The sequence below is a fragment of the Amia ocellicauda genome, chromosome 8, assembly GCF_036373705.1.
Source record: "Amia ocellicauda isolate fAmiCal2 chromosome 8, fAmiCal2.hap1, whole genome shotgun sequence".
NCBI lineage: Eukaryota > Metazoa > Chordata > Actinopteri > Amiiformes > Amiidae > Amia > Amia ocellicauda.
This window is the reverse complement of record NC_089857.1, coordinates 8,513,678-8,524,283: the sequence shown is the minus strand read 5'-3', so window position 1 is coordinate 8,524,283 and position 10,606 is coordinate 8,513,678. Positions and strand designations below refer to the sequence as shown.

At 43.4% G+C, this 10,606-nt stretch overlaps 9 non-coding genes across 9 annotated transcripts; all 9 read left to right on the top strand.

Moving 5' to 3' along the window:
- The first annotated feature begins 185 nt into the window (after positions 1–185).
- LOC136757931 (5S ribosomal RNA) lies at positions 186–304 on the top strand. The gene has a single exon (XR_010819743.1). It is a non-coding gene; the product is annotated as a 5S ribosomal RNA (ribosomal RNA).
- A 1,066-nt stretch (positions 305–1,370) lies between these two features.
- LOC136757930 (5S ribosomal RNA) lies at positions 1,371–1,489 on the top strand. The gene has a single exon (XR_010819742.1). It is a non-coding gene; the product is annotated as a 5S ribosomal RNA (ribosomal RNA).
- A 1,066-nt stretch (positions 1,490–2,555) lies between these two features.
- Positions 2,556–2,674, top strand: LOC136756976 (5S ribosomal RNA). Its single transcript, XR_010819025.1, has one exon. It is a non-coding gene; the product is annotated as a 5S ribosomal RNA (ribosomal RNA).
- A 1,055-nt stretch (positions 2,675–3,729) lies between these two features.
- Positions 3,730–3,848, top strand: LOC136758008 (5S ribosomal RNA). Its single transcript, XR_010819816.1, has one exon. It is a non-coding gene; the product is annotated as a 5S ribosomal RNA (ribosomal RNA).
- A 1,066-nt stretch (positions 3,849–4,914) lies between these two features.
- LOC136757929 (5S ribosomal RNA) lies at positions 4,915–5,033 on the top strand. The gene has a single exon (XR_010819741.1). It is a non-coding gene; the product is annotated as a 5S ribosomal RNA (ribosomal RNA).
- A 1,055-nt stretch (positions 5,034–6,088) lies between these two features.
- LOC136757997 (5S ribosomal RNA) lies at positions 6,089–6,207 on the top strand. Its single transcript, XR_010819805.1, has one exon. It is a non-coding gene; the product is annotated as a 5S ribosomal RNA (ribosomal RNA).
- Positions 6,208–7,273: 1,066 nt separating this feature from the next.
- Positions 7,274–7,392, top strand: LOC136757928 (5S ribosomal RNA). Its single transcript, XR_010819740.1, has one exon. It is a non-coding gene; the product is annotated as a 5S ribosomal RNA (ribosomal RNA).
- A 1,058-nt stretch (positions 7,393–8,450) lies between these two features.
- LOC136757927 (5S ribosomal RNA) lies at positions 8,451–8,569 on the top strand. Its single transcript, XR_010819739.1, has one exon. It is a non-coding gene; the product is annotated as a 5S ribosomal RNA (ribosomal RNA).
- Positions 8,570–9,635: 1,066 nt separating this feature from the next.
- LOC136757366 (5S ribosomal RNA) lies at positions 9,636–9,754 on the top strand. Its single transcript, XR_010819395.1, has one exon. It is a non-coding gene; the product is annotated as a 5S ribosomal RNA (ribosomal RNA).
- The last annotated feature ends 852 nt before the right edge of the window (positions 9,755–10,606 follow it).

The following is a 10,606-nucleotide window of genomic DNA, read 5'->3' as shown; positions in this document are numbered from 1 at the left end:
CCGGTCTGGTTTGGCACCCCAGCTAACGCACAACGTTGCCACAACGTTTCGTGTTAGCAGGGACTGTCTGCGGCGCGCTGGTGTGTCCCGGACTTTAGAGTAGAGAGACAGTTCATTTGCAAGTATGAGCGGCAGAAACGGATATTGCCTTCCCTTTAAGTAGAGCGTCAGGGACAGCCTCCCTGGCTTACGGCCATACTAGCCTGAATACGCCCGATCTCGTCCGATCTCGGAAGCTAAGCAGGCTCGGGCCTGGTCAGTACTTGGATGGGAGACCGCCTGGGAATACCAGGTGCTGTAAGCTTTTGCATCTTTTACACACCAGAGGGCGACAAATCACGAGTTTTAACTTTGGATACACGCAATTTCATCATTATTTCAGATTTGACTTCCCCAAATACACAGGCATACAATAGATCTTGTTCTCCAATGTAAACGGTCCCTAGTAACTAGGGTACATTCGTAAATAAATTGAGCATCATGGCTAGAAGTGACTAAATGTTGCCTAATCTTTCTCATCGAGAAATGACACAATTACAGCAACACAAAAAGGAACTCCACCGGACAAAGTTCAGTGCTCACAAGGAGCCTCATTCAACACACACGGTTCCATTCCCATTCATGCAAAGCACGAAAGTGTAAAACTTGGGAACATACTTGAGAGCAAAGATCACATTCAATCTCATTCAAGGCACGGATGTGAATGCAACGGGATGAAATTACTGAAATGATGCCTGCCCTCGAACTGTGATGATGGACTACCCGACTCGCCAATAATATTGGCTTCTGGTGTATTGAAATACAGGAGCTGCTGGATTTGTGTGTTTTCTTACCCCCTCACCATAGTTTGTCAAATGTTTAAACAACTGAACTTATATTCAAGGTTTGTTTCTCTTCATATGTTTTACTGGTTTACATTTGTCTCAGCAACCTGTTGAATGATTCTTCTGCTTTCAAAACAAAATGACAACAGGATGAATGCACACACTTGTAAAAACAATACATGCAATGTTATGCATCATAGTGATGCAACCTCCTTTCAGTTTCATACTGCATGTCAATTGAAATCCTTACTGAAATGCACACCTTCTCAAGATTGCGCTTGACTGGCGTGTCAGGCACTCAATTACAGCTGTTTTATCAAGACAATGTGTTCGTTTTGTAATATATAGTTCCGGTCTGGTGTGGCACCCCAGCTAACGCACAACGTTGCCACAATGTTGCCACAACGTGGCGTGTTAGCAGGGACTGTCTGCGGCACGCTGGTGTGTCCCGGGCTTTAGAGTAGAGAGACAGTTCAACTGTAAGTATGAACGGCAGAAACGGATATTGCCTTCCCTTTAAGTAGAGCGTCAGGGACAGCATTCCTAGCTTACGGCCATACTAGCCTGAATACGCCCGATCTCGTCCGATCTCGGAAGCTAAGCAGGCTCGGGCCTGGTCAGTACTTGGATGGGAGACCGCCTGGGAATACCAGGTGCTGTAAGCTTTTGCATCTTTTACACACCAGAGGGCGACATATCACGAGTTTTAACTTTGGATACACGCAATTTCATCATTATTTCAGATTTGACTTCCCCAAATACACAGGCATACAATAGATCTTGTTCTCCAATGTAAACGGTCCCTAGTAACTAGGGTACATTCATAAATAAATTGAGCATCATGGCTAGAAGTGACTAAATGTTGCCTAATCTTTCTCATCGAGAAATGACAGAATTACAGCAACACAAAAAGGAACTCCACCGGACAAAGTTCAGTGCTCACAAGGAGCCTCATTCAACACACACGGTTCCATTCCCATTCATGCAAAGCACGAAAGTGTAAAACTTGGGAACATACTTGAGAGCAAAGATCACATTCAATCTCATTCAAGGCACGGATGTGAATGCAACAAGATGAAATTACTGAAATGATGCCTGCCCTCGAACTGTGATGATGGACTACCCGACTCGCCAATAATATTGGGTTCTGGTGTATTGAAATACAGGAGCTGCTGGATTTGTGTGTTTTCTTACCCCCTCACCATAGTTTGTCAAATGTTTAAACAACTGAACTTATATTCAAGGTTTGTTTCTCTTCATATGTTTTACTGGTTTACATTTGTCTCAGCAACCTGTTGAATGATTCTTCTGCTTTCAAAACAAAATGACAACAGGATGAATGCACACACTTGAAAATACAATACATGCAATGTTATGCATCATAGTGATGCAACCTCCTTTCAGTTTCATACTGCATGTCAATTTAAATCCTTACTGAAATGCACACCTTCTCAAGATTGCGCTTGACTGGCGTGTCAGGCACTCAATTACAGCTGTTTTATCAAGACAATGTGTTCGTTTTGTAATATATAGTTCCGGTCTGGTGTGGCACCCCAGCTAACGCACAACGTTGCCACAATGTTGCCACAACGTGGCGTGTTAGCAGGGACTGTCTGCGGCGCGCTGGTGTGTCCCGGGCTTTAGAGTAGAGAGACAGTTCAACTGTAAGTATGAACGGCAGAAACGGATATTGCCTTCCCTTTAAGTAGAGCGTCAGGGACAGCCTCCCTGGCTTACGGCCATACTAGCCTGAATACGCCCGATCTCGTCCGATCTCGGAAGCTAAGCAGGCTTGGGCCTGGTCAGTACTTGGATGGGAGACCGCCTGGAAATACTAGGTGCTGTAAGCTTTTGCATCTTTTACACACCAGAGGGCGACAAATCACGAGTTTTAACTTTGGATACACGCAATTTCATCATTATTTCAGATTTGACTTCCCCAAATACACAGGCATACAATAGATCTTGTTCTCCAACGTAAACGGTCCCTAGTAACTAGGGTACATTCGTAAATAAATTGAGCATCATGGCTAGAAGTGACTAAATGTTGCCTAATCTTTCTCATCGAGAAATGACACAATTACAGCAACACAAAAAGGAACTCCACCGGACAAAGTTCAGTGCTCACAAGGAGCTTCATTCAACACACACGGTTCCATTCCCATTCATGCAAAGCACGAAAGTGTAAAACTTGGGAACATACTTGAGAGCAAAGATCACATTCAATCTCATTCAAGGCACGGATGTGAATGCAACGGGATGAAATTACTGAAATTATGCCTGCCCTCGAACTGTGATGATGGACTACCCGACTCGCCAATAATATTGGGTTCTGGTGTATTGAAGTACAGGAGCTGCTGGATTTGTGTGTTTTCTTACCCCCTCACCATAGTTTGTCAAATGTTTAAACAACTGAACTTATATTCAAGGTTTGTTTCTCTTCATATGTTTTACTGGTTTACATTTGTCTCAGCAACCTGTTGAATGATTCTTCTGCTTTCAAAACAAAATGACAACAGGATGAATGCACACACTTGAAAATACAATACATGCAATGTTATGCATCATAGTGATGCAACCTCCTTTCAGTTTCATACTGCATGTCAATTGAAATCCTTACTGAAATGCACACCTTCTCAAGATTGCGCTTGACTGGCGTGTCAGGCACTCAATTACAGCTGTTTTATCAAGACAATGTGTTCGTTTTGTAATATATAGTTCCGGTCTGGTGTGGCACCCCAGCTAACGCACAACGTTGCCACAACGTTTCGTGTTAGCAGGGACTGTCTGCGGCGCGCTGGTGTGTCCCGGACTTTAGAGTAGAGAGACAGTTCAATTGCAAGTATGAGCGGCAGAAACGGATATTGCCTTCCCTTTAAGTAGAGCGTCAGGGACAGCCTCTCTGGCTTACGGCCATACTAGCCTGAATACGCCCGATCTCATCCGATCTCGGAAGCTAAGCAGGCTCGGGCCTGGTCAGTACTTGGATGGGAGACCGCCTGGGAATACCAGGTGCTGTAAGCTTTTGCATCTTTTACACACCAGAGGGCGACAAATCACGAGTTTTAACTTTGGATACACGCAATTTCATCATTATTTCAGATTTGACTTCCCCAAATACACAGGCATACAATAGATCTTGTTCTCCAACGTAAACGGTCCCTAGTAACTAGTGTACATTCGTAAATAAATTGAGCATCATGGCTAGAAGTGACTAAATGTTGCCTAATCTTTCTCATCGAGAAATGACACAATTACAGCAACACAAAAAGGAACTCCACCGGACAAAGTTCAGTGCTCACAAGGAGCCTCATTCAACACACACGGTTCCATTCCCATTCATGCAAAGCACGAAAGTGTAAAACTTGGGAACATACTTGAGAGCAAAGATCACATTCAATCTCATTCAAGGCACGGATGTGAATGCAACGGGATGAAATTACTGAAATGATGCCTGCCCTCGAACTGTGATGATGGACTACCCGACTCGCCAATAATATTGGGTTCTGGTGTATTGAAATACAGGAGCTGCTGGATTTGTGTGTTTTCTTACCCCCTCACCATAGTTTGTCAAATGTTTAAACAACTGAACTTATATTCAAGGTTTGTTTCTCTTCATATGTTTTACTGGTTTACATTTGTCTCAGCAACCTGTTGAATGATTCTTCTGCTTTCAAAACAAAATGACAACAGGATGAATGCACACACTTGAAAATACAATACATGCAATGTTATGCATCATAGTGATGCAACCTCCTTTCAGTTTCATACTGCATGTCAATTGAAATCCTTACTGAAATGCACACCTTCTCAAGATTGCGCTTGACTGGCGTGTCAGGCACTCAATTACAGCTGTTTTATCAAGACAATGTGTTCGTTTTGTAATATATAGTTCCGGTCTGGTGTGGCACCCCAGCTAACGCACAACGTTGCCACAATGTTGCCACAACGTGGCGTGTTAGCAGGGACTATCTGCGGCGCGCTGCTGTGTCCCGGGCTTTAGAGTAGAGAGACAGTTCAACTGTAAGTATGAACGGCAGAAACGGATATTGCCTTCCCTTTAAGTAGAGCGTCAGGGACAGCCTTTCTGGCTTACGGCCATACTAGCCTGAATACGCCCGATCTCGTCCGATCTCGGAAGCTAAGCAGGCTCGGGCCTGGTCAGTACTTGGATGGGAGACCGCCTGGGAATACCAGGTGCTGTAAGCTTTTGCATCTTTTACACACCAGAGGGCGACAAATCACGAGTTTTAACTTTGGATACACGCAATTTCATCATTATTTCAGATTTGACTTCCCCAAATACACAGGCATACAATAGATCTTGTTCTCCAACGTAAACGGTCCCTAGTAACTAGGGTACATTCATAAATAAATTGAGCATCATGGCTAGAAGTGACTAAATGTTGCCTAATCTTTCTCATCGAGAAATGACACAATTACAGCAACACAAAAAGGAACTCCACCGGACAAAGTTCAGTGCTCACAAGGAGCTTCATTCAACACACACGGTTCCATTCCCATTCATGCAAAGCACGAAAGTGTAAAACTTGGGAACATACTTGAGAGCAAAGATCACATTCAATCTCATTCAAGGCACGGATGTGAATGCAACGGGATGAAATTACTGAAATTATGCCTGCCCTCGAACTGTGATGATGGACTACCCGACTCGCCAATAATATTGGGTTCTGGTGTATTGAAGTACAGGAGCTGCTGGATTTGTGTGTTTTCTTACCCCCTCACCATAGTTTGTCAAATGTTTAAACAACTGAACTTATATTCAAGGTTTGTTTCTCTTCATATGTTTTACTGGTTTACATTTGTCTCAGCAACCTGTTGAATGATTCTTCTGCTTTCAAAACAAAATGACAACAGGATGAATGCACACACTTGAAAATACAATACATGCAATGTTATGCATCATAGTGATGCAACCTCCTTTCAGTTTCATACTGCATGTCAATTGAAATCCTTACTGAAATGCACACCTTCTCAAGATTGCGCTTGACTGGCGTGTCAGGCACTCAATTACAGCTGTTTTATCAAGACAATGTGTTCGTTTTGTAATATATAGTTCCGGTCTGGTGTGGCACCCCAGCTAACGCACAACGTTGCCACAACGTTTCGTGTTAGCAGGGACTGTCTGCGGCGCGCTGGTGTGTCCCGGACTTTAGAGTAGAGAGACAGTTCAATTGCAAGTATGAGCGGCAGAAACGGATATTGCCTTCCCTTTAAGTAGAGCGTCAGGGACAGCCTCTCTGGCTTACGGCCATACTAGCCTGAATACGCCCGATCTCATCCGATCTCGGAAGCTAAGCAGGCTCGGGCCTGGTCAGTACTTGGATGGGAGACCGCCTGGGAATACCAGGTGCTGTAAGCTTTTGCATCTTTTACACACCAGAGGGCGACAAATCACGAGTTTTAACTTTGGATACACGCAATTTCATCATTATTTCAGATTTGACTTCCCCAAATACACAGGCATACAATAGATCTTGTTCTCCAACGTAAACGGTCCCTAGTAACTAGTGTACATTCGTAAATAAATTGAGCATCATGGCTAGAAGTGACTAAATGTTGCCTAATCTTTCTCATCGAGAAATGACACAATTACAGCAACACAAAAAGGAACTCCACCGGACAAAGTTCAGTGCTCACAAGGAGCCTCATTCAACACACACGGTTCCATTCCCATTCATGCAAAGCACGAAAGTGTAAAACTTGGGAACATACTTGAGAGCAAAGATCACATTCAATCTCATTCAAGGCACGGATGTGAATGCAACGGGATGAAATTACTGAAATGATGCCTGCCCTCGAACTGTGATGATGGACTACCCGACTCGCCAATAATATTGGGTTCTGGTGTATTGAAATACAGGAGCTGCTGGATTTGTGTGTTTTCTTACCCCCTCACCATAGTTTGTCAAATGTTTAAACAACTGAACTTATATTCAAGGTTTGTTTCTCTTCATATGTTTTACTGGTTTACATTTGTCTCAGCAACCTGTTGAATGATTCTTCTGCTTTCAAAACAAAATGACAACAGGATGAATGCACACACTTGAAAATACAATACATGCAATGTTATGCATCATAGTGATGCAACCTCCTTTCAGTTTCATACTGCATGTCAATTGAAATCCTTACTGAAATGCACACCTTCTCAAGATTGCGCTTGACTGGCGTGTCAGGCACTCAATTACAGCTGTTTTATCAAGACAATGTGTTCGTTTTGTAATATATAGTTCCGGTCTGGTGTGGCACCCCAGCTAACGCACAACGTTGCCACAATGTTGCCACAACGTGGCGTGTTAGCAGGGACTATCTGCGGCGCGCTGCTGTGTCCCGGGCTTTAGAGTAGAGAGACAGTTCAACTGTAAGTATGAACGGCAGAAACGGATATTGCCTTCCCTTTAAGTAGAGCGTCAGGGACAGCCTTTCTGGCTTACGGCCATACTAGCCTGAATACGCCCGATCTCGTCCGATCTCGGAAGCTAAGCAGGCTCGGGCCTGGTCAGTACTTGGATGGGAGACCGCCTGGGAATACCAGGTGCTGTAAGCTTTTGCATCTTTTACACACCAGAGGGCGACAAATCACGAGTTTTAACTTTGGATACACGCAATTTCATCATTATTTCAGATTTGACTTCCCCAAATACACAGGCATACAATAGATCTTGTTCTCCAACGTAAACGGTCCCTAGTAACTAGGGTACATTCATAAATAAATTGAGCATCATGGCTAGAAGTGACTAAATGTTGCCTAATCTTTCTCATCGAGAAATGACACAATTACAGCAACACAAAAAGGAACTCCACCGGACAAAGTTCAGTGCTCACAAGGAGCCTCATTCAACACACACGGTTCCATTCCCATTCATGCAAAGCACGAAAGTGTAAAACTTGGGAACATACTTGAGAGCAAAGATCACATTCAATCTCATTCAAGGCACGGATGTGAATGCAACGGGATGAAATTACTGAAATGATGCCTGCCCTCGAACTGTGATGATGGACTACCCGACTCGCCAATAATATTGGGTTCTGGTGTATTGAAATACAGGAGCTGCTGGATTTGTGTGTTTTCTTACCCCCTCACCATAGTTTGTCAAATGTTTAAACAACTGAACTTATATTCAAGGTTTGTTTCTCTTCATATGTTTTACTGGTTTACATTTGTCTCAGCAACCTCAGCAAAAATGATTCTTCTACTTTCAAAACAAAATGACAACAGGATGAATGCACACACTTGAAAATACAATACATGCAATGTTATGCATCATAGTGATGCAACCTCCTTTCAGTTTCATACTGCATGTCAATTGAAATCCTTACTGAAATGCACACCTTCTCAAGATTGCGCTTGACTGGCGTGTCAGGCACTCAATTACAGCTGTTTTATCAAGACAATGTGTTCGTTTTGTAATATATAGTTCCGGTCTGGTGTGGCACCCCAGCTAACGCACAACGTTGCCACAACGTTTCGTGTTAGCAGGGACTGTCTGCGGCGCGCTGGTGTGTCCCGGACTTTAGAGTAGAGAGACAGTTCAACTGCAAGTATGAGCGGCAGAAACGGATATTGCCTTCCCTTTAAGTAGAGCGTCAGGGACAGCCTCCCTGGCTTACGGCCATACTAGCCTGAATACGCCCGATCTCGTCCGATCTCGGAAGCTAAGCAGGCTCGGGCCTGGTCAGTACTTGGATGGGAGACCGCCTGGGAATACCAGGTGCTGTAAGCTTTTGCATCTTTTACACACCAGAGGGCGACAAATCACGAGTTTTAACTTTGGATACACGCAATTTCATCATTATTTCAGATTTGACTTCCCCAAATACACAGGCATACAATAGATCTTGTTCTCCAACGTAAACGGTCCCTAGTAACTAGGGTACATTCGTAAATAAATTGAGCATCATGGCTAGAAGTGACTAAATGTTGCCTAATCTTTCTCATCGAGAAATGACACAATTACAGCAACACAAAAAGGAACTCCACCGGACAGAGTTCAGTGCTCACAAGGAGCCTCATTCAACACACACGGTTCCATTCCCATTCATGCAAAGCACGAAAGTGTAAAACTTGGGAACATACTTGAGAGCAAAGATCACATTCAATCTCATTCAAGGCACGGATGTGAATGCAACGGGATGAAATTACTGAAATGATGCCTGCCCTCGAACTGTGATGATGGACTACCCGACTCGCCAATAATATTGGATTCTGGTGTATTGAAATACAGGAGCTGCTGGATTTGTGTGTTTTCTTACCCCCTCACCATAGTTTGTCAAATGTTTAAACAACTGAACTTATATTCAAGGTTTGTTTCTCTTCATATGTTTTACTGGTTTACATTTGTCTCAGCAACCTGTTGAATGATTCTTCTGCTTTCAAAACAAAATGACAACAGGATGAATGCACACACTTGAAAATACAATACATGCAATGTTATGCATCATAGTGATGCAACCTCCTTTCAGTTTCATACTGCATGTCAATTGAAATCCTTACTGAAATGCACACCTTCTCAAGATTGCGCTTGACTGGCGTGTCAGGCACTCAATTACAGCTGTTTTATCAAGAGAATGTGTTCGTTTTGTAATATATAGTTCCGGTCTGGTGTGGCACCCCAGCTAACGCACAACGTTGCCACAATGTTGCCACAACGTGGCGTGTTAGCAGGGACTGTCTGCGGCGCGCTGGTGTGTCCCGGGCTTTAGAGTAGAGAGACAGTTCAACTGTAAGTATGAACGGCAGAAACGGATATTGCCTTCCCTTTAAGTAGAGCGTCAGGGACAGCCTCCCTGGCTTACGGCCATACTAGCCTGAATACGCCCGATCTCGTCCGATCTCGGAAGCTAAGCAGGCTCGGGCCTGGTCAGTACTTGGATGGGAGAACGCCTGGGAATACCAGGTGCTGTAACCTTTTGCATCTTTTACACACCAGAGGGCGACAAATCACGAGTTTTAACTTTGGATACACGCAATTTCATCATTATTTCAGATTTGACTTCCCCAAATACACAGGCATACAATAGATCTTGTTCTCCAACGTAAACGGTCCCTAGTAACTAGGGTACATTCATAAATAAATTGAGCATCATGGCTAGAAGTGACTAAATGTTGCCTAATCTTTCTCATCGAGAAATGACACAATTACAGCAACACAAAAAGGAACTCCACCGGACAAAGTTCAGTGCTCACAAGGAGCCTCATTCAACACACACGGTTCCATTCCCATTCATGCAAAGCACGAAAGTGTAAAACTTGGGAACATACTTGAGAGCAAAGATCACATTCAATCTCATTCAAGGCACGGATGTGAATGCAACGGGATGAAATTACTGAAATGATGCCTGCCCTCGTACTGTGATGATGGACTACCCGACTCGCCAATAATATTGGGTTCTGGTGTATTGAAATACAGGAGCTGCTGGATTTGTGTGTTTTCTTACCCCCTCACCATAGTTTGTCAAATGTTTAAACAACTGAACTTATATTCAAGGTTTGTTTCTCTTCATATGTTTTACTGGTTTACATTTGTCTCAGCAACCTCAGCAAAAATGATTCTTCTACTTTCAAAACAAAATGACAACAGGATGAATGCACACACTTGAAAATACAATACATGCAATGTTATGCATCATAGTGATGCAACCTCCTTTCAGTTTCATACTGCATGTCAATTGAAATCCTTACTGAAATGCACACCTTCTCAAGATTGCGCTTGACTGGCGTGTCAGGCACTCAATTACAGCTGTTTTATCAAGACAATGTG